The 24,262-nt window shown below is 36.8% G+C and overlaps 1 long non-coding RNA gene across 1 annotated transcript in view; it reads left to right on the forward strand.

The window, feature by feature from the left end:
* Nucleotides 1-23,797, forward strand: part of LOC113616097 (uncharacterized) — a 29,309-nt gene extending 5,512 nt beyond the window's left edge. Inside the window, exons 2-4 of the long non-coding RNA XR_003431219.1 lie at nucleotides 8,905-9,086; nucleotides 13,977-14,132; nucleotides 23,498-23,797. This is a non-coding gene — a long non-coding RNA (uncharacterized LOC113616097). The remainder of the gene's footprint in view (nucleotides 1-8,904; nucleotides 9,087-13,976; nucleotides 14,133-23,497) is intronic.
* Nucleotides 23,798-24,262: the final 465 nt, after the last annotated feature.

Here is a 24,262-nt window from a genome sequence, read left to right on the forward strand (position 1 = left end):
TTGCATGGAATATTTTTTTCCATCTCTTCACTTTCAGTCTGTATGTGTCCCTAGGTCTGAAGTGAGTCTCTTGTAGACAGCATATATACGGGTCTTGTTTTTGTATCCATTCAGCCAGTCTGTGTCTTTTGGTTGGAGCATTTAATCCATTTACGTTTAAGGTAATTATCGATATGTGTGTTCATATTACCATTTTCTTAATTGTTTTGGGTCTGTTATTGTTGGTGCCTAGAGAAGTTCCCTTAGCATTTGTTGTAAAGCTAGTTTGGTGGTGCTGGATTCCCTTAGCTTTTGCTTGTCTGTAAAGGTTGTAATTTCTGTCTCCAATCTGAATGAGATCCTTGCTGAGTAGAGTAATCTTGGTTGTAGGTTCTTCCCTTTCATCACTTTAATTATGTCCTGCCAGTCCCTTCTGGCTTGCAGAGTTTCTGCTTAAATATCAGCTGTTAACCTTATGGGGATTCACTTGTATGTTATTTGTTCCTTTTCCCTTGCTGCTTTTAATAATTTTTCTTTGTATTTAATTTTTGATAGTTTGATGAATATGTGTCTTACCATGTTTCTCCTTGGATTTATCCTGGATGGGACTCTCTGTGCTTCCTGGAGTTGATTGACTATTTCCTTCCCCATGTTAGGGAAGTTTTCAACTATAATCTCCTCAAATATTTTCTGGGTCCCTTTTTTTTCTCTTCTTCTTCTGGGACCCCTATAATTTGAATGTTGGTGCTTTTAATGTTGTCCCAGAGGTCCTGAGACTGTCCTTAATTCTTTTCATTCTTTTTTCTTTATTCTGCTCTGCAGTAGTTATTTCCACTAATATTATCTTCCAGGTCACTTATCTGTTCTTCTGCCTCAGTTACTCTGCTATTGAGTCCATGTAGAGAATTTTTAATTCCATTTATTGTGTTGTTCATCATTGTTTGTTTGCTCTTTAGTTCTTCTAGGTCCTTGTTAACCGTTTCTTGTATTTTCTCCATTCTATTTAGAAGATTTTGGATCATCTTTACTATCATTACTCTGAATTCTTTTTCAGGTAGACTGCCTATTTCCTCTTCATTTGTTTGGTCTGGTGGGTTTTTATCTTGCTCCTTCATCTGCTGAGTATTTCTCTGTCTTCTCATTTTGCTTAACTTACTGTGTTTGGGGTCTCCTTTCACAGGCTGCAGGTTTGTAGTTCCCATTATTTTTGGTGTTTGCCCCCACTGGCTAAGGTTTGTTAAGTGGGTTGTGTAGGCTTCTTGGTGGAGGGGACTGGTGCCTGTGTTCTGATGGATGAGGCTGGATCTTGTCTTTCTGGTGGGCAGGACCACATCTGGAGGTGTGTTTGGGGTGTCTGTGAGCCTATTATGATTTTAGGCAGCCCGTCTGCTAATGGGTGGGGTTGTGTCCCTGTCTTGCTAGTTGTTTGGCATAGGGTGTCCAGCACTGTAGCTTGCTGGTCATTGAGTGGAGCTGGGTTTTAGTGTTGAGATGGAGGTCTCTGGGAGAGCTTTTGCCATTTGATATTATGTGTAACCAGGAGGTCTCTGGTGGACCAATGTCCTGAACTTGGCTCTCCCACCTCAGAGGCTCAGGGTTTACCCCTAGCCAGAGCACCAAGGTCCTGTCAGCCACACAGCTCAGGATAAAAGGGAGAAAACAAGAAAGAAATAAAGAAAAAAAAAGAAAATAAAAATAAATTATTAAAAATAAAAAAATTAAAAAGTAATAAAAGGAAGAAAGAAGAGAGCAACCAAACCAAAAAACAAATTCACTAAGATAACAAGACCTAAAACCTACACAGAAAAATAAAACAAAACAACAACAACAAAAAACAGACAGACAGAACCCATAGGACAAATGGTAAAAGCAGTGCTATACAGACAAAATCACACAAAGAAGCATACACATACACAGTCAAAAGAAGAGAAAAAGGAAAAAAAATATATTTATATATAAAAAAATAAAGGAAGAGCACAAACAAATTAATGAACAAAACTACCAGTGATAATAATCTCTAAATACTCAACTATGATAAACATAAAACCAGAAACAAATTAGATGCAAAAAGCAAACCCCGAGACCACAGTTGCTCCCAAAGTCTACCACCTCAATTTTGGGATGACCTGTTGTCTATTCAGGTATTCCAGAGATTCAGGGAACATCAAGTTGATTGTGGAGATTTAATCTGCTGCTCCTGAGGCTGCTGGGAGAGATTTCCCTTTCTCTTCTTTGTTTGCATAGCTCCTGGGGTTCAGCTTTTGATTTGGCCCCGCCTCTGCGTGTACGTTGCCTGGAGGGCGTCTGTTCTTCGTTCAGACAGGACAGGGTTAAAGTAGCAGCTGATTAGGGGGCTCTGGCTCACTCAGGCCATGGGGAGGGAGGGGTACAGAATGTGGGGCGAGCCTGCAGCGGCAGAGGCCAGCATGACTTTGCAACAGCCTGAGACATGCCATGTGTTCTCCCTGGGAAGTTGTCCCTGGATCACGGGACCCTGACAGTGGCGGGCTGCACAGGCTCTCAGGAGGGGAGGTGTGGATGGTGACCTGTGCTTGCACACAGGCTTCTTGGTGGCTGTAGCAGCAGCCTTAGCATTTCATGCCCACCTCTGGTGTCTGTGCTGATAGCCACGGCTTGCGCTGGTCTCTGGAGCTCATTTAGGTGGTGCTCTGGACCCCCTCTCCTCGCGCACCCTGAAACAATGGTCTCTTGCCTCTTAGGCAGTTCTAGACTTTTTCCCGGACTCCCTCCTGGCTAGCTGTGGCACGTTAGCCTCCTTCAGGCTGTGTTCATGCAGACAACCCCAATCCTCTCCCTGGGATCTGACCTCCAAGCCAGAGCCTCAGCTCTCAGCCCCCACCCGCCCTGGTGGGTGAGCAGACAAGCTTCTCAGGCTGCTGAATGCTGGTAATCACCGTCCCTCTGTGTGTGGATCTCTCCACTTTGCCCTCTGCACCCCGGTTGTTGTGCTCTCCTCCATGTTTCTGAAGCTTCCCCCCCAGCCACCCCCTGTTTCCTCCAGTGAAGGGGCTTCCTAGTGTGTGGAAACTTTTCCTCCTTCACAGCTCCCTCCCAGAGGTACAGGTCCTGTCCCTATTCTTTTGTCTCTGTCTTTTCTTTATTCTTTTGCCCTACCCAGGTACGTGGGGAGTTTCTTGGTTTGGGGAAATCTGAGGTCTTCTGCCAGCATTCAGTATGTGTTCTGTAGGAGTTGTTCCACATGTAGATGTATTTCTGATGTATTTGTGTGGAGGAAGGTGATCTCCACATCTTACTCCTCCTCCATCTTGAAGGTCTCCTACCATACTGTTTTGACAACTATTACTTTGTGATATAAGGAAGTGTGATGCTTCTAGCTTCATTCTTTCTCAAGATTGTTTTAGATATTAGGGGTCTTTTGTGGTTCCATACAATTTGAGAATTGAAAAATGCCATTGGAATTTTGATAGGGATTGCATTCAATCTATAGATGGCTTTGGGTAGTATGGACATTTTAACAATATTAACTCTTCTGACCCATGAACATGAATAGCTTTCCACTTATTTATGTCTTCTTTAATTTCTTTTATCAGTGTCTCATAGTCTTCAGTGTATAGATCTTTCACTTCTTTGGTTAAATTTACCCATATTTCATTGTTTTTGATGCTATTGTAAATAGTGTTGTTTTCTCTATTTTTCAGATAGTTCATTGTTACTGTGTAGAAACTCAACTGATTTTTGCATGCTGATTTTGTATGCTGAAATTTTACTGAATTTATTAGTTCTAACAATTTTTTTGGTGACATCTTTAGGATTTTCTATGTACAAGATCATATCATCAGTAAAGAGAAACAATTTTACTTCTTTTCTGATTTGGAGGCCTATGATTTCTTTTTGGTGCCTAACTGGTCTGGCTAGGACTTCCAATACTATGTTGAATAAGAGTGGTGAAAGTGGGCCTCCATGTTTTGTTCCTGATCTTAGAGGAAAGTCTTTCAGTCTTTCACAATGAGTATGATGTAAGCTGTGGGTTTGCCGTGTATGGCTTTTATTATGTTGAAGTATGTTACATCTTTTTTCTTGGCTGCACTGTGTGGCTTGCAGGATCTTAGTTCTCCAACCAGGGATCAAACCCAGGTCCCTGGCAGTGAGAGTGCAGAGTCCTAACCACTGAACCACCAGGGAATTCCCAAGTATGTTTCTTCTATACTCAATTTGTTGAGAGCTTTTATCACAGAAAGATGTTGATTTTGTCAAATGCTTTTTCTGCATCTATTGAGATGATCAGATAATTTTTGTCTTTCATTCTATTAATAGGTGTATCACATTTATTGATTTATGTATGTTGAGCCATCCTTGCATCCCAGGGATAAATCCTACTTGACCATGGTGTATGGTCCTTTTAATATGCTGTTGAATGTGGTATGTTAGTATTTTATAGAGAATTTTTACATCTATATTTATCAGGGATATTGGCCTGTAGATTTCTTTTCTTGTAGTGTCCTTTGCTGGCTTTGGTATCAGGGTAATGCTGGCCTTGTAAAATGAGTTTGGGAATGTTGTCTCTTCTTCTATTTTTGGGGAGAGTTTGAGAAGAATTGGGATTCATTCTTCTTTAAGTGTTTGGTAGAATTCACCAGTGAAGCCATTTGGTCCTGCACTTTTCTTTTTTGGGAGGTTTTTAATTACTGATTCAATCACCTTACTTGTTATTGGTCTGTTTAGATGTTCTATTTCTTCATGATTCAGATTTGGTAGATTGGGTGTATGTTTCTAATAATTTTTCCATTTTTTCCCTAGGTTGTCCAATTTGTTGATGTATACTTCATTGCAGTCTCTTATGATCTTTTGTACTTCTATGGTATTGGCTGCAATGTTTCATTTTCCATTTATAATTTTATTTTGAGTTCTTGTTCTTTTTTTCTTGGTAAGTCTAGCTGAAGTTTTGTCAGTTTTATTATCTTTTTCAAAAAATCAACTCCTGGCTTTGCTGATATTTTCTATCTTTTCTGGTCTCTATTTCATTTATTTCGGATCTGATCTTTATCTCCTCCCTTCTGCTAACTTTGGGATGTGTTTGTTCTTGTTTTACTAGTTCCTTGATGTATAAAGGCTGTTTATTTGAGATCTTTCTTTTTTTCTTAACAGAGACTATAAACTTTCCTCATAGAACTTCTTTTGCTTCAGCCCATATGTTTTCATTTTTGTTTGTATCAAGATATTTTTTGATTTCCCATTTAATTTTATCTTTGACTTGTCCGTTGCTCAGGAGTGTGTTGTTAAATTTCCTCATATTTGAAAACTTTCCAGTTTTTCTCCTCTTATTGATTGTGGTCAAAAGAGATGCTTGGTATGATTTCAATCTTTTAAAATTTGCTAAGACTTATTTTGTGATCTAATGTATGATCTATTTTGGAGAAAGTTCCATGTATGCTTTAGAAGAATGTGCATTCTGCTGCTGTTGGGTGGAATGTTCTATGTATCTCTATTAGATCTGTTTGGTCAATTTGGTCTAAAGTATCCTTTAGGTCCAATGTTTTCTTATTGATTTTCTGTCTGGAGGATCTATCCATTACTGAAAGTAGAGTATTGAACTTCCTTACAATTACTGTATTGCTGTCTATTAATTCCTTCAGATCTGTTAATATTTACTTAATATATTTAAGTGTTCTGATGCTGGGTGCATATATATTTACAATTGTTATATCCTCCTGATAAATTGACCCTCTTATCATTATATAATGACCTTCTTTGCCTTGTGTTACAGTTTTTGACTTAAATTCTATTTTGTCTGATATAGTTATAGCTACATCTGCTTTCTTTTGTTTTCCATGTGTGGGGAATATCTCTCCCCATAACTTCACTTTGACATAATGTTTGTCCTTCTTTTTTTTTTGGTTTGTGGGATGTTAGTTCCCCGACCAAGGAAAGAACCTGAGCCCTTGGCAGTGAAAGCATGAAGTACTAATCACTGGACTGCCAGGGAATTCCCCCAATGTGTGTCCTTGAAGCTGAAGTGAATCTCTTGTAGGCAGCATATAGCTGGGTTTTTTTTTTTTTTCACCTGCCACTGTATGTCTTTTGATTGGAAAATTTAATCCATTTACATTTAAAATAATTATTGGTAGGTATGGACTTATTATGGCCATCTTGTCAATTTCAGGCCTTTTAGTAGTTCCTCTGTTCCTTTTTTTCCACACCACCTTCCTTTGTGAATTTATAATTTTCCGTAGGGATATACTTTGTTTCTTTCTCTTTATCTTGTGTGTATCTAGTATAGGTTTTTGTTTTGTGGTTAACATGAGGCTTACTTGAAACATCTTATAGATACAAGTCTATTTTCAACTGATAACAACTTAACTATGATCACATACACAAACTCTACATTTTTACTAACAACCCCTCAACCATGTTATGTTTTTGATGCCACAATTTACATATTTTTATATTGTGCATCTGCTAACAAATTATTGTAGCTATAGTTATTTGTAAAACGTTTGTTATTTAACCTTTATACTTAAGTGGTTAACACATCACCATATTATAATATTAGAGTATTTTGAATCTGACTATATGCTTACCTTTACCAGTGTGTTGTATATTTTCATATGTTTTCATGTTATTACTTAGCATCCTTTCCTTTCAGCTTGAAGAACTCCTTTCTGCATTTCCTGTAAGGCAGGTCTAATGGTGATGAATTCCCTCAACTTTCATTTGTCTGGGAAAATCTTTATCTTGCTTTCGTTTCTGAAGGAAAACTTTACTAGGTAAAGTGTTCTTGGTTGGCAGTTTCTTTCACAAACAGCTATGGGAGACCTAGCTGCAGGGAATCACCATAGGTGCACAGCAGTGGAAGCCACTGTTGGAAGTTTGGCTGAGAGCATGCAGGTGCATAGATGGAGGGGCCAGCTGTAGGCAAGCCCAGTGGTTCAGGCTAGTCACTGGAGACAGGGATGAATCTGGGCTCAGAAGTAGCTGTGGGGGCCTTGGTTTTGGGTGTGCAGTCCTATGCTTAAGAAAGTTGGGGACCACATTCTAACTTCCTCTTACAGCTGTTCTTTAGAGCTAACTCTTATTATTGTTTCAGTGTTTGGTACAGAAGAGTTAGCTTTTCCAACCATTTGAGGGCCCACTTACCATACTCTACTCAACTTAGAATTCAGACAAAACAGAGAAGGCCTCTTTTAAAAAATTAATTATTTTTAATTTTTGGCTATGTTGGGTCTTCGTTGCTGTGCATGGGCTTTCTCTAGTTGGGTGAACAGGGGCTCCTCTTCGTTGTGGTGCGTGGGCTTCTCATTGTGGTGGCTTCTCTTGTTGCAGAGCATGGGCTCTAGGCATGCAGGCTTCAGTAGTTGTGCCTCATGGGCTCTAGAGCGCAGGCTCAGTAGTTGTGGTGCACGGGCTTAGTTGCTCTGTGGCATGTGGGATCTTCCCGGACAAGGTCTTGAACCCATGTCCCCTGCATTGGCAGGTGGATTCTTAACCCCTGTGCCACCAGGGAAGTCCCGAGAAGGGCTCTTTTAATGAAATTGATTTTTCTTCTTTCTGATGGGAAACCATCTCTGACTTCATCATCTCTTTTTTAAAACTTTCCTTAATGTGGCAAGGAGTAGCCAATACACAGAAAGATTCTCAGTTTTTCTAACTAATTCTCTTAAAGGTATAGGCTCTAAGAGTTTGTGGCTTATCTCCCAAAGTATGGCAGGCCACAGTTTAACCAAATATTTGTGCCAGCATAACAAGAGTCACCAACTTTCCACCCTGGATTATCTGAGTTTTTACTGCTTTATACCCAAGTGATAAGTTAATATCACATATGTCTTTTGTTATAGCAGTACCACTTTTAGATAGTAACTCTATATTAGTTAAATATAGGTTTAACTGCTGAAACAAAGGTCACCAAATACCAGTGGCTTAAGAAAGAAGAAGTTTATTTCTTTCTCATGTTGCAGCCTGTGTAAGCTGATCATACCTAATATGGCACCTCTATGATGTTAAGGCCTAGGTCCCTTCTATCATGTTGACTTTAATATGTGACTTCTTTAACATATGACTTTCATGTTTTTGCCCAAGATGGCTTCTCTAGCTCTTGCTGGAATGTACATGTCCCAGCCATCAGGAAGAAGAAAAAGGGGACATGAAGAGCATGACCCATTTCTTTTTGAATATAAACAGGGAGCTGTAAGTGTGACTTTTACTCATAACCCATTGGCCAGAACTTGGTCACACTGTCACACCTAAATTTAAAGGAGCTTAGAAAGTATAGCTTTATTCTGGGTGGCTATGTGCCCAGTTAACATATTGGGGCTCCACCAATTAAGAAAGAAGAGTAGAATGGATGTTGGAAAGAGCTAGCAATTTTTGCTACATTACTTGAATCTAAATCATATTTCTTTAAAAATCTGAAGTCTGTAACCCTACAGTAATGAGTTATGTTGGCTCCTCAGTTTTCTTCATTGGGTCTGAAATATGTTATCCTCCAAAATACTCAGACTAGAGATTTAGCTAACCCTTTGGAACTCTCTGAATGTTGAAAATAATCCCTTAAAAAGAGAGCTTTTGTTACTCTCTACCAAGAATCACATAATTCAATATTTTGTTGAAATGGTAGATGGAAACTGCTGGTCTCCAAGGAAACCTTATTTCTTGATGTATGAGGAAATATAATAACAAGGAGGCCAGAAGTTAGCTGGGGAAATTGCAACAAAGTTTGCCTCAGCCAAAGTTTAAAATGGTCCTGTAAGATTTAAAAAAATTTTTTTTTTCAAATAACTTACTTTCTGGCAAGGATCTTGGTATCCTTGCCAGAAAGTAAGGGTTCTCCTTAGAAATAGAACCAATATTTTATATATGTATACACACACCTGTGTGTGTGTGTGTTTGTGTGTGTGTATATACATATTATATATATTTAATAAGGAACTGGCTCACATAATTATAAAGATGGAGAAGTCCTACAATCTGCCATCTGTGAGTTGGAGAACCAGGAGAGCCATGGTGTAATTCCATCCAAGTTTGAAGGCTCAAGAACCAGAAGCACTGATGTCCCAGCTCAAGCAGAGGCAGCAAATTCACTCTTCCTCTACTGGGGCCCTCAATGAATTAGATGATGCCTACCCACATTGGTGAGGGGGATCTTCTTTACTTAGTCTACTGATTCACATGTTAATCTTTTCCAGAATCATCCTCCCAGACACACCCAGAAGAATGTTTTTTCAGCTATTTGGTCATCCCTTAGTCCAGTCAAGTTGACACATAAAATTAATCTACACAATCTGCAAGTATTACAATCAGAAAGAAGCTTAAACATAAGAAAAACTCAGGACTAACTCTACAGTTAGAAATATTCTGTTTAACTCTCTCCCTTTCTGTACAGAGAATGGTTATTTGGAGAAGTGGTTGATTCTAGGGCAGGAGCAGGAAAAGCACAAGATCAGCTTGAAATATCTTGTGGTGCCAGAAAGTAAGGAGGTGCTCAGAAAGTGATGTGCAGTCATGTCAAAAGGACACAGGAATATTATAAATCAACTATACTTCAATTAAAAAAATTTTTTTAAATGCAAAAAAAAAAAAGACACAGGAACCGACTGGAAGGAGTAACTTAATGGTCAAATCTGAAACAGTTGAGCAAAAAAATTTAAAGTAATTAATTACAACCCATAAGATAAAATAAATATTCATGAGTCCATATTGATATAAATAATCAAATAGGGACTTCCCTAGCCATCCAGCCGTTGAGACTCTGTGCTTCCACTGCAGGGGGTGCGGGTTCCATCCCTGGTCAGGGAACTAAGATCCCGCATGCCGTGTGGTGAGGCCAAAAAGTTAAAAAAAAAAAAATCAAATATAAGTTCTTCCTTATAGTACAATTCTAATGACTGAATGTAGAAGCACTGAAGGAAATAGAGAATCACCATTTGACAGACACCTCAGTAATAGCCATTTTAGGCAAGGATCATTAATGGATGCTAAAATTAGTGGGTGAAAATTTGATGAGAAACAGGATATTTGCAGAGGCTCAGAAGTATCTCTCCATGAAATACTGATTAGTTACAGTGAGGAATTAATGCAGTGGGGGAACTTGGTAGACCTGACCTTAACAAAGAGATCAAAGTGAACATCATCAGGAATGAGCCTTATTACATCAAGTTCCTCCTGATAAGGGGCTCTGAGAAGGTCACAACATAAATTCTGTGCTACTCTTGCCAAAAATTGCATAACCTGAATTTCATCATGAAGAAATACCAGACAAACCAAAATTAAGAAACATGCTACCAACTAGCCAATACTCTTCAAAAATGTCAAGGTTAAGAAAGATAAGAAAAGAGTACAGAACTGTCCAGATTGGAGGAGAAAATGGGATATGACATCTAAATGCAATGTGAGCTACTGGATGGGACCCAGAAAAAAGTATTAGTGGGACAACTGGTGAAATTTGAATAAGTACCATAGATGAGTTAATTGTATAATATTAATGTTAATTTTCTGGTTTTTATAATTATACTATGGTTATGTAAGATATTAACATTTGGGGAAGCTGGGTGAGGGTATACTGGAAGCCTTTTGCAACTTTTTCCCTAAGTCTAAAATTATTTCAAAATAAACATTTTTAAAAAGGAAGAAAATGGTAATAAGACTTAAGAGGTGATCATAGGCATTGCTTGGGTACTTCCTCCCATTAAAGGTGATTGAGTTGAACTTCGAAAGCATTCTGATATGTATACTTTTTAATCAAAACTTGTATGTCACAAGCTTCTTATATATCCTTCTCTGGATTTTTATTTTTCTTGACTCTATATTATAGTTTAGTTTAGCAACCAGAACTCTATGCATTATTCCATATAAGGCAGTTCTGAGATGAGATACTCTTCTGTATCCAATATCCTTTCCTGACAAGGCCTGGGGTTTTATTTAACTTTTGGCTACAACACCATACTGGATCTACGCTCTTGGAGGTCTGCAAATATGACTTTAAGATCAAACCTCCAGATTACTACAGAATAGAGATTTAAAATTTTGTCAGAGAGGGCTTGGACTATTTTTCCCTCTCCTCCTCCTCCCCAATGGATTATCCTAATTTACATGATTTTTTACTTACTTTTTTTTTTCATTACCGTAAGATCTGACTTCAAAACAGTTTGTGAATGAGAATTTTGATGTCTCCCTCAGCAGCTTTTGTTATGTCCTTTTCCCCATTCATATACAGTACAGTGGCCACCACATGCTATGCATTTTAAATATATTATCTCTAATCTTTTGAGGCTTTAGGATATCCCTTTTGGGGATGAGTAAAGTGAGGTTCAAAGATTACACAACACCTAGAAAAATATCACTTTAAACTTTGTTTACAAAATTTAGAGTTCGTGATTGCTCTAGAATGCCATGATCCCCAAATCGTCAGGTAATCCTGGGAAATCTCTAACAGATTCTATCTGGCTTTTACTCTTTGATGCATTTAACAGCATAAATATTCCTGGCAAATCACATAGGTGTTTTGCTACTTCTAGGATCAGATTTCTTTGAAAACTAAAAACAAAAACAAAAAAACCACCAAACAATAAAGTATACTCAGCCCCATAAACAAAAAAACATAATTGATTAATTTCTAATAGGTCTCTGGCCTGATTCTTAGGCCTTTTGGAATTATTTTGGCCTTGAGTACATGTTTGTCTTCATGTTTCTAAAATAGTTCTATGGAGCTACGTAAAAAAAGTTCTATGTAACAAATATACATCCTCACTGGCATTCAATAGGTAGTACTATTTCAACGTCTACATAATGCCTGAAAATGGCAAAATTTTAACCTATTAGAAACCAAACTTCAAAACAGTTATTTTAAATTACAAATGCACAATTGTTGCTTGTCATAGACCTAATTTTAACAGAAGCTTTGGCATCTATTAAGTCACCCTGAAAATGTGAGTAACGAATTAGGGACTTAAGTAAACTGCATTTGTAGGGGTAAAACATCTATCAAGAAACAGGGCTCTCGGCAGGAACAGATGGTTTCACAGGCGAATTCTATCAAACATTTAGAGAAGAGCTAACCCCAAACCCTCTCAAACTCTTCCAAAATATAGCAGAGGGAGGAACACTCCCAAACTCATTGTATGAGACCACCATCACCCTGATACCACAACCAGACAAGGATGTCACAAAAAAAGAAAACTACAGGTCAATATCACTGATGAACATAGGTGCAAAAATCCTCAACAAAATATTAGCAGACAGAATTCAAAATTCAACAGCACATTAAAAGGATCATACACCATTATCAGGTGGGGTTTACCCCAGGAATGCAAGCATTCTTCAATATATGCAAATCAATCAATGTGATACACCATATTAACAAACTGAAGGAGAAAAACCATATGATCATCTCAGTAGATGCAGAAAAAGCTTTCGACAAAATTCAACACCCATTTATGATAAAAACCCTCCAGAAAGTAGGCATAGAGGGAACCTACCTCAACATAATAAAGGCCATATATGACAAACCCACAGCCAATGTTCTCAATGGTTAAAAACTGAAACCATTTACACTAAGATCAGGAACAAGACAAGGTTTCCCACTCTCACCACTATCATTCAACATAGTTTTGGAAATTTTAGCCACAGCAATCAGAGAAGGAAAAGAAATAAAAGGAATCCAAATTCAAAAAGAAAAAGTAAAACTGTCACTGTTTGCAGATGACATGATACTGCACATAGAGAATCCTAAAGATGCTACCAGAAAACTACTACAGCTAATCAATGAATTTGGTACAGTAGCAGGATACAAAATTAATGAAAAGAAATCTCTTGCATTCCTATACACTAATGATGAAAAATATGAAAGAGAAATTAAGGAAACACTCCCATTTACCATTGCAACAACAACAAAAAAATACCTAGGAATAAACCTACCTAAGGAGACAAAAGACCTGTATGCAGAAAACTATAAGACACTGATGAAAGAAATTAAAGATGATACAAACAGATGGAGAGATATACCATGTTCTTGGATTGGAAGAATCAACATTGTGAAAATGACTATCCTACCCAAAGCAATCTACAGATTCAATGCAATCCCTGTCAAACTACCAATGGCATTTTTCATAGAACTAGAACAAAAAATTTCACAATTTGTATGGAAACACAAAAGGCCATGAATAGCCAAAGCAATCTTGAGAAAGAAAAATGGAGCTGGAGGAATCAGGTTCCCAGACTTCAGACTCTACTACAAAGCTACAGTAATCAAGACAGAATGGTACTGGCACAAAAACAGAAATATAGATCAATGGAACAGGATAGAAAGCCAGAGATAAGCCCACGCACATATGGTCACCTTTTCTTTGACAAAGGAGGCAAGAATATACAATGGAGAAAAGACAGCCTCTTCAATAAGTTGTGCTGGGAAAACTGGACAGCTACATGTAAAAGAATGAAATTAGAACACTCCCTAACACTGTACACAAAAATACACCCAAAATGGATTAAAGACCTAAATGTAAGGCTAGACACTATCAAACTCTTAGAGGAAAACATAGGCAGAGCACTCTTTGACATAAATCACAGCAAGATCCTTTTTGACCCACCTCCTGGAGTAATGGAAATAAAAACAAAAATAAACAAATGGGACCTAATGAAACTTCAAAGCTTTTGTAGAGCATAGGAAACCATAAACAAGACGAAGAGACAACCCTCAGAATGGGAGAAAATATTTGCTAAAGAAGCACCTGGCAAAGGATTAATCTCCAAAATATACAAGCAGCTCACGCAGCTCAATATCAAATAAAGAAACAATCCAATCCAAAAATGGGCAGAAGACCTAAATAGACATTTCTCCAAAGAAGATATACAGATTGCCAACAAACACATGAAAGGATGCTCACCATCGCTAATCATTTGAGAAATGCAACTCAAAACTACAATGAGGTATCACCTCACACGGGTCAGAATGGCCATCATCAAAATATCTACAAACAATAAATGCTGGAGAGGGTGTGGAGAAAAGGGAACACTCTTTCACGAAGCTGGAACTACATACTTCGTCTAAGGGAAGAACTCTACAAGAAAGGGAAATTATGCCCATAAATTTGGTGAAATGTATCCAGCCAGGAGGTCTTTGGGAATTCATCCATGAGGTTTTTCACTCACTTTCCTCAACACTGCTTAGAGCCATTTAAGAAGTAAATAGTATTTGTATATGGTAGAAAATTCATGTTATCTCAAAACTATAGTATGGACTTTAAAAATTCAGATATTTTGTTTTTATCTAAGTAAATTTGCTATATTGGTTGGTAATGTGTTACCAAAAGGAAGGTTTTGTTAAATATTCCTACCATTATATTCATTACTCACCATTATTTATCATTATATTCATTGATTCTTTCTGCCCTTTCTTGGTTTCTAACATTTCTTAAAACCAAAAATGTTGTAATAAAATTTGACTGGATTATTAGAGGTTAGAGTTACAATGTTAGGACACAGAGTATCTTAGGTGTTTGAGGAAAAAAATTAGTGCGGAACACTTTTTCTGTGCTCTATTTATTATTCACAGCCATAACTTAAACTTGGAAATATAAAGAGAGCATCTAAAGCGAAACAAACCAAAATATACTGAGTCCAAAAGAAAGAAATTTATATTGACCTTAAAATTTGCTAATTTCCTTTTAGGATTTCACCAGTTTTTATATTACTTAGATGATTTCAGCCATCCTTTAGAGAACTAGATAAAGCTGTTGGAGAAAAAAGACCAATTGGCTCCTCTCATATTTTTATTGCTAGAGGTTAATAATTAAGGCAATATGTTTCTTGTTAGAGATTATTCAGGTGCCTTAGCCACTGGGGCTCCTTTTTTATATACAGTTAGGATTTTATTTTAATACATGGAGTATTAATATTTTTGGATCAATACGTTTTTCATGATCCATTAGATAGAAATGATGGTGCTTTGCTGGTTTGATTACAATCAGTTCTATGATAATTTTTGTTATTCATGGAAACTTTATAGAGTCCTGTGCTACAACAGAGAGCTTACTTTGCTTTCTGCCTGTAACTGAATCTTAGATTTGGAAAGGGTTTAAAGATTGCCCCACCTGTCTCCTCAGTGCACAATCTCTTTTGTGGAATCCTAGGCAGATTACCATTGATGATTTCAGTGAATACCTCCTAAAAGGACTCTTTTTTTTTGTTGTTCCCTAGAAGCTCCTTGCTATTCCTGGAGAGCTCTAGCTGGTTTCAGAGGGAAAAATGGAACAATTCTGTTTACATACATTTTTCCAAATTTTGAAATTTAACATCCATGTGTGAAATTTGCTTTTATAGTTGCTATTATTATATATTTTAAAATATATAGTTCACAAGAATGCATCAATAGATCAAACACAAAGGCTCCAACTTCATGTCACTAAAAAACGTGACTCTCATGGTCTGAGACAAATGAATTAGCACTTTGAAGATTTCACACAGGCAGCTGAAATAGGAAAAGATGAATCAGGAGTAAAGAATTAAATATCTGAACATTGGATTTAATCGGACTGGCAGTCAACATGCCCCTAATTTTTGGTACAAGGCCAGTTATGAAACTTTTATACAGTGACATGAAACCATTGAAGCATTAGTGTAATTTTCAAGCAAAGCAGAGTGATTTCACTGGTAAACCAACAGAATTTTTCAAGAGCAAGTTTAAACCCTCCTACACTGTTGGTGGGAATGTAAGTTGGTGCAGCTACTATGGAAAACAGTATGGAGGTTCCTTAAAAACTAAAAATAGACCTACCATATGATCCAGCAACTCCACTCCTGGGCATATATCCAGAAAAGACAAAAACTCTAATTTGAAAAGATACATGTACCTGATGTTCATAGCAGCACTGTTTACAATAGCCAGGACATAGAAGCAAACTAAATGTCCACTGACAAACTATTACATATAGAATGGATAAAAAACAGCACAGGGAACTATATTTAATATCCTGTGATAAACTATAATGGAAAAGAATGTGAACAAGAATGTATATATATATATATATATATATATAAAACTGAATCACTTTGCTGTACAGCAGAAATTAACGCATTTTAAATCAACTATACTTTAATAAAATAAATTTAAAAAAATTTCAGTGAGATGAGTAGGAAGTAGCCAGGTGGCAGTCGTTCCTGTCACTTTCTCTAACTGAGAATCAAAGACTTGTAATTGTCTTGCTTACAGTGACCCAGAACACTAAGAATTATAAAGAGAAAATTACTTGGAGTTATATTGCTAAAAATAATTCTCTTTCATTCTACACACACACACACACACACACACACACACACACACACACACTTGTATTTCTATATAAGTAATATATTTTATACTCAATGTATTTCCCTATGTTACTAAACAGTTTTCAGAATAATGACTTTTCATGGTTGTATAGAACGCCATCTTTTGGATGCACATTATATATTTATTCCTTGATTGTTAGACATTTATAAAGTTTCCATTACTTCATTATTATATAAAATGTGGCAATGACCATGACTGAATATAAATCTTTATGTGAATCTATGTTTCAAAATTTTAAATTCTTTCTGTTAAATTACATTCCAAAAAAATTTTACCAGTTTATACTTCTACCAAGATAAATGAGAAAAACCATGTCCCTGTATCTTTCCCAATACTGTATATTATCATTTTAAAAATTCCAATTCTCTTTTAGCTTGAGCGGTAAGGAATAAAATTATTATTTTATTTTGCATTTTCTGGATGCACTAAGTTCTAAGAAAACTTTGTTACTTGGGATCTTACATAGGAAATCTGCTGTGTAACTTTCCTTCTTGTTAAAATGTTCTATTCATTTAGACTCAAAGTTTTTAGTATGAGTTTATCCACTAGCTAGGTATGTGAACTTGGATAATTGATAACTACTCTGGACCTCTTTTTCTTCAACTGTAAAATGATCACTAAAGTTCCTTCTGCAATTTTGAAATGAGAGATGAGATTTAACATATAATTTTTGAATTGAATGGTTCTAAAATATAACATTAGGACTGGGAGTTAACTCATATTAAGTTTCTATTTAAGGCTGAATAGCATAGAGTGGCTATAAATTCCTACATTTCATATTTTAAAAAATTCAGTGTCTACATAAACTAGTGACTGAACTACACTTTTGTGTGATCTGAAATAAATATGTAGATATTCTACACACCCTCTAACTTTAAGTATTTACATTTTTTTTTCAATAATGGAGAGAGGATTGTTTCTGGCAACCATGCATTCATGGTTGCCAGTTAAACATCATAGTGCAATTTTTATCCTATTTCAATCACACCTTTACACACTCCCTCTAGTGGTTTATTGAACATTCCAGACCAAATTAGTTGCTTAGCTGTACTGCACTGATGCTTAAATTTGTCCTCTCATAGCCTTTCTTCATCTATCCAGAACCAATATTGTTTTTTAATGTGTCATTTAAGGTGAAGGTGAAAAAAAAAAAGATGGGGGGATGATTTCTGTGCCATTTTAATTTAAAACAAAAGGAAGCAAAGAAATGCATTAACTCAATTCAACACAAATTTGTTGATGATTGTGTGTACAGTACTAAGGTAAACAAAGAACTACAGGACAATTTCTGTGCTAGGGAGGCTGTGTTACTCCTTGTCTTTTCTCCTCTGTGTGGCATGTAGTCTATGGAGCACTGGGAGAGGTGTGTGGCTGGCCTGGTAGGGTTTTGCCCTAGCCTTGTGATCAAGGTTTTAGTTGCCAGCTTCCAAGCTCACTAGTGTCCTCTGAGATGTTTGTGATCCCACTGGGTTTCCAGTCCCACGGTCCATGCTGCCCTTCACAGCTGAGTCCTTTCAACATGACCATAAGACCACTTTGAATCTTATGGTCTTCCATTAGTACTTCCTCATCTCTCTGGGGAATGGGAATGTTGAGCACTGTTGTCTTATTGAGTCATTCAGGGGCCCAAAGGAAACTTTGGTGGGGGCTGTGTCAGCCTACTGTGGCTTCATTCACTCTATTGCTCCCTGTAGATTTAGCCTTGATGGCTGCAGGTGCGGGATATGTTCCATGTCTCCTTCCAAAGGGCTGCTGCACCTAATCATCTTACATTTCTCTTTAGAGCTCCTCCTCTCCCCAACTCTGAGAACCCAATCCAGGCAAGGGAGGGGGAGGATCACACAGCCTTTCTACCAACACTTTTGACTGAAGGGCAAAAATACCCACAAAAACCCAAAAACCCTAGGGTGTCTGTCTTTACTTCCTTCCTCACACTTCCATTCTGCCCCCTTGGAGCAGAGCTACTCTCAAGTCTCATACCTGAATAGGAGAGAGTCATAGGAAAAGCATACAGTTAATTCCTCCCTTATCCCAAGACAAGGGATATCCCAGAGGAGGGTGGGGTGAAACTGTACAAAGTTTAAGGAGAATGAGGGGCAAAATGAGAAATAATATTTCATTTGGAGATGAGGAGGCCATTAATACCTTTAAGAAATAAATTTCAAGCCTCTGGTAGTCTGAGGATGGAGGAAGCATGGCTGGAAGGCAAGGGGTGTATGTGGTTGGTGAGGAAGTTTAACACCTCATATTTATTGAGCACTTACTATGTACCAAGCACTGTTTTAAGAGCTTTAGATGGTTTAACTCACTTATCTTCAAAACAACTCTATTTCCCCTCCACTTAGAGATAAAGAAACTGAGGTTCACACAGGTTAAGTTGGTTGTCTAAGGACAACCCACAGTTAGTAAGTGGACGAGGCAGCCTGGCTCCTGAGTCCCTAAATGTTGCTACAGTGAGGACTTGGTAAAAGATCAGAGGGAGGACTATCTCAAGAAGAGAGCAGAGTTCAGGAATTTAATTTTTGAATTAGGATACCTGGACAACTGTAGAGAGAGAAGAAGGAACTGGTGGAGTAGGAAGAAAACCTACTTTTAATAAACATTTATTCAATCCCTAACACATGAGAGAGAAAGGGAATAAGAGGTGATAGAAAAAGCAAGTATGAGACAAGACCACAGTAAAGCAGTATGCCTGGGTAAGGGGTGGAGGTGCCTCTCCCTGTGAGACAGTCCGAAGGAAAGTCTGAGTGAAGTACTGAGAAACTCTGAGCTCGGTAGGGTGTTGGGACAGCTGGAGAGGGGGCCATGAACCATTGGCAGGATGGCTTTGATTTCCTTGTTGTATAGACATCAAGGTGGCCAAGAGTGAGAAGGAGAGCTGGGAATCTTAGGGCTGTGGGAGCTGTCTAGAGTACCTCCTGTGAGGAATGCAATAAAGTCAAACAGAAAGAAAGGAAAAATTGCTGAGTCACAGTGAAGTATTATGATTATGACCCACTTATGTACCAGACACTATACTATGGACATTATATACCTTTCCTCACAGTGACTTTCCATGATAAAGATGATTACCCTGATTTAACTGAGGAGGAAAATGAGAAGCAGAGAATTCAAGTAATTTGCTCATGGTTATTCAGCTAGTCAGTGGTGGAACTTATACACAAATTCAGGTGTTGTGAAATCTGGGGAGCTTCCCAGTCCAGCACAGGTAGTGGTGACACAGGGCACCAAGAGATGACATTTCAGGCTGTGAGAAGGAATAAGACCACCAGAAAGAGACTCTAGATAGGGTGGAGATGAGGGCCTGTCTTTTGTCAAAGTCCATGTGTTTCTACACCCTGAAGGTATTAACAAAGAATGAACCTGTAGTAGTCAGCACACTTTATGCCTTTCTCGTGTGAGTCTTGGCAACTTGAGAGCAGAAAAAATAGATGGTAAGAGGCATCCAGAGTGGGAAACTGATGTGGAGGTAACGGGTAGAAATGCTGGAGACTTCTGGTAACTTCAGATCCTCTTGAAGTGTAGTAATGTGTTATGTCACTTCAAGTTAGTTCACATTCAGCACCTTTGAAATTTAAATTTTTGGTCTAAATTTTTCCATTGTGCTAATTTTTGGCATTTCAGATATTTTTCTCTGAATTTTTTCGTCTTTGAGATCACACTGTGTAGCAGGAGACCATAGGTTTAGTGGCCATGTACATCTTGTAGACGAGACTGCATCTTCAGAACTGGTTGGGAGTATGTTTTTCTAAAAATTCCGTTGTTGATGTCTGTTTTCTTCTCATGGCCACGTAGATGAATACATTTTCATCCTTTATTTTATCTTTCTAAGCAAAATAAAATATGATATCTCTTCAAAAACATTTAAGAAGGAAAAGGAAAAGCCAGTTTGAAAAAAAGGTCAGCAAGACACAAGGAAGTGTGATATTTGCTGAAAGTGCCTGTCAGAAAAGTCTGAATAATGTGGATGGGCCAACGGAAACAAGATAATTAAGGCGAAACTCATACCCCCAAGATAGCTGAAATGTGAGTTTACTAATCCTGAGAGGTAGGGGGCCAAATGAGGTCTAATTGTATCTTATTTAACTTGGCCTTTTAGATGGATAACCCTTGGCTCTCTTTGCAAATATCACCCTTTTGTCAAACTGACCTTATTCTAATATATTTTTCTTCTTTTTGCAAATGTGAAGGATTTTTGATCATACAATAGTAACTCAACTAATAAGGTTTTCAACTACAAATGTAGACTATGCTCTAATGGAAACCATGTTATCAGCAGAAAGAGTTCCATTCTTTATTAGCATATTCTAGCTTGAATAGTTTTCACAGTGGGACTTTTAAAAGGGCCCGGAAAAATAACTCAAGAAATACTACTTTTGCAAAGATTCACACACTCAGTTTGAATATACTGGAAAAATACGAGACTAGGTCATCCAGATAAATAGATGTTCATAATTAGGAAAGAAATTTTGAAATATTGTCAACCCCAGGTAGTCTTCTAGTTGCACTACAGAAAAACCCAAATTAGACATAGTTCTCAAGCTACTTGTCTTAGGGTTCATACTGAAGTATATAATATTTTCTGAAGGAGATTTAACTTATTTTTAATTGAAGTACAGTTGACTTACAATGTTGTGTTAGTTTCTGGTGTACAGCAAAGTGATTCAGTTTTACATATATATTTTATATATATATATATATATATATATACACACACACATATATATACTTACATATATATGCTTTTTCAGATTCTTTTTCATTAAGGTTATTATAAGATATTAAATATAGTTCTTAATTTTATTTTTCTGGTTAGGGTTTCCCTGGAAGTCTTAAGGTCTTGGGTCCAGGTGATCAGAGTTGGCCATCAACTCACAATGTGCATTTAGACAACAAATCACTCATTCTCTGTGGGACTCCATTTCCATTTCCCATTTACAAATGACTGTTCTGAATTAGATGATTGCCATCTACCCACACTCCTACCTTTAACTGTATATAACACTTATATAACACTATTTGACTTTGAGCCTTTGTGAATAATCTGAAGTTGAATTAAAGTTGAAAGGAGAAAGGTGGTCTCTCAACGTCTTTAGTTTTTATTCTATCTTTTTTTTCAGGGGGGTGGGGAACCTTAAAAAACTTCAGGAGAAGGCATTTCCCTTGAAAAACCAACATGTCATGTCCTAGGAGAACTGGGATCTGCCCTGGGTCCTTGTGGGGAATACTTCAGACCTGGATGAAAGAAGAAGAAAGGATAAAAATGAAGGCAGGAAGGACAGAGATAGTGGGAGCTTTGGTTCTGAGGATTCGTAATTGTCCTTACTCACATAGACTGAATTCTTGTCTGCCTATTTTCCTGGGTCTTGTGTAAGAATATCTTGAAGAAAATATTAACAGTGTGAGTGACCTTCGCTGGGTTTAATGATTCACTGATTGTAAAAAATATTTTACCTGGAATGACAATGAGTATGTATTCCTAGAGCCTATACTTGTGGACCTGGAAGGAGGCCCCGCAAAAGTGTGCTAAAAGGACAAGGGAAGCCTGGCTAGTCTATATTTATCTAACCAGATAATTGAGTGAACTAAAAGGTCTTTTATTATCCTTGTGTGGATTACGTACTTCCTAGGGTATCCACAGTCATTATTAAAACCATGTGTATTCCTGTCTTACTTCTGAGCACCTTCTCTGAAAATCAATCCATACATGCTCAGGAATACAAACCACACTCATTTTAGAGTCAATGTAAACAAACATAATTAAGGAGGCAAATTTACTTCAGAAATTATCTAATGCCTTCCACATTAAAATAGAAATAACTTTTGGCTGTTCCCTTCTATTTACGTGGATAATTGTTAAGTTCAGATCTGATATTTCTGGAAAAACAAGTTAAAAAATCTCAACAGCCTTGATCTAGTCCTTCATTCCCCATGTTTCCCACAGTGACAGGTAATTCACAGAAGTTACTATCTCAGAATTTTAAATACAACTTTCTTAAGACTGAGTCAAGATAATCTCATACAGATAAGATTATAGGTAAAACTCATAGTTAGAGAGGTGGTGCTGAAGTGACCACAAACTCTCACAGGATCAGAATACTTTTGTTATACAGGAAGAAGGGACTTGCAGTTTTAGTCTTGATTATCAAGAGGAAGGAAATCAAATAGCTTTGAAAATTCTCATTAAAATTGTACTTTAATATATTTTCCCCAAGACATATAAACTAAGTAAAATTTCTTGATCCACACTGGGGTGCATATTAGATCACCTTCTTGTGTTTACTGCTATTTCTTAAAGCTAAAAAGGGGCTAGATTTTACAAGGTCTTACTTATCTCATGCCGCTATAAATATTTAGACCACAACAGCTAATCCTTTTCATGGTCAAAACCATTTTAGGTTGTAAATATTCTTTTAAAAATATTAATAAATTAATAAAATATGAAAGTGAGACCTATGAGAGTAATTTTATGAAACTGTATTTTAAGAAAATTTAAGAGTATCAAATATCTCCTTTAATAACCATTCTTATTTATTAAATATTCTTGCTTATTCTATTATGGATCTTAAAATTCAACTAGTATGTCAATATCCTTTATATTTTGCTTTAATGCTATTAAAATATTTCAAGTTAAATTTGATTTTTTAAAAAAATATTTAAATTTAGGATCCATAAATAAGAATTCATAAATCCATAAATATGTGTTTCAGTTCATTTCATTTTAAAATTATTTTTAAAATAGTTAAAGTTTGATTATATAAGCAACAAAAGAATATATTCTCACACCATTGTAAAGCAATTATACTCCAATAAAGATGTTAAAAAAATATATTCTCCTGGTAAAAATTAAAACTCTGAAGATATGGGTCAAGTTTTTTTGACTAGCATGTGGAATCTAGGTCTCCTACGGAGATGATGTGAGCATTGCTGTCTGCTTAGTGTGTATCCTTCCAGATAACTGCTCTTTGTATATATATTTCCTTTGCAAAGTATAGAGTATTTTGGAGTATGTTTAACATAACTGGTATGAAATGGCTGAGCTATTCCATAGCTTGCTTTTTCAATTGGTAATATGTCTGGAAGAGTTTTCCCTGTTAGTACATATTATTGACTTCATTATTATAAGCTGTTCCTTAGTACTTTATGGCATAGCCATCAAAAAGTCATGTTCTATTCTAATTTTAATAGGTATTTTGGTTGTTTCCATTTTGTTTACAGTGATGAAGAAAACTGCAATTCATTGTGTGCCTCCGTACGACTGCCAAGTCTGAACAGCATCATCAACAGGCTTTTCTTCCTGAAGCTTTGGCTCAGCCAATTCTAAGTCTCCTAAAGATTACTTTTTACCCTCAGCCTCTATCAAGGCATTTTCACAAACCAAGACCATTCTCTCTCTGAGAAGCATTTTGAGAACAGCTGTTAAAGCAATTTAAAAACTTCCCACCTCATTTTATCCTCAGTGCTTGGCACTTGAAATAGCAAATAGTTGATATTTGATAAACATTTTTGCTGAATGAATAAATGATATATTTGAGGCACTAAGAGCATTGAACTGGGAATGAGAAGAGCTAGGCTTTTGTGACTTGGGTTTGTGATCCTGGATATAGGAAAAATTGCTTCCAACTTTTTTTCCCTCCTCAGAAATAGAGGATGGTCAACCAGGAGGTTTCAAAGGTCTTGCCCATTGCTCTACCTTGTAGTTCTATCTTTTTAAAGGGGGCTAGGGGTGCTTTCCCCAGTGCTGTACACTTAATAGATGCTAAAGAAGTATGTGAATATATCATAGTTTATCTAATATTCAATTAAATATTGAAAGTATCGAAATGTAGCCAAAATTTAAATACATGTTTATAAATTCACTTCAAAAGTGTGGGTAAGATGAAAAAGTCAAAGTTTAAGGCAATCTGTCACACTAAAAGAACACATATTTATGAATCTAGATATTAATCCTAAATATTAAAGGCAGAAAATATAGATATCTAG

This window comes from Aethalodelphis obliquidens, unplaced genomic scaffold (genome assembly GCF_003676395.1).
Source record: "Aethalodelphis obliquidens isolate GAN/ISIS:26980383/991018 unplaced genomic scaffold, ASM367639v1 scaffold4, whole genome shotgun sequence".
NCBI lineage: Eukaryota > Metazoa > Chordata > Mammalia > Artiodactyla > Delphinidae > Aethalodelphis > Aethalodelphis obliquidens.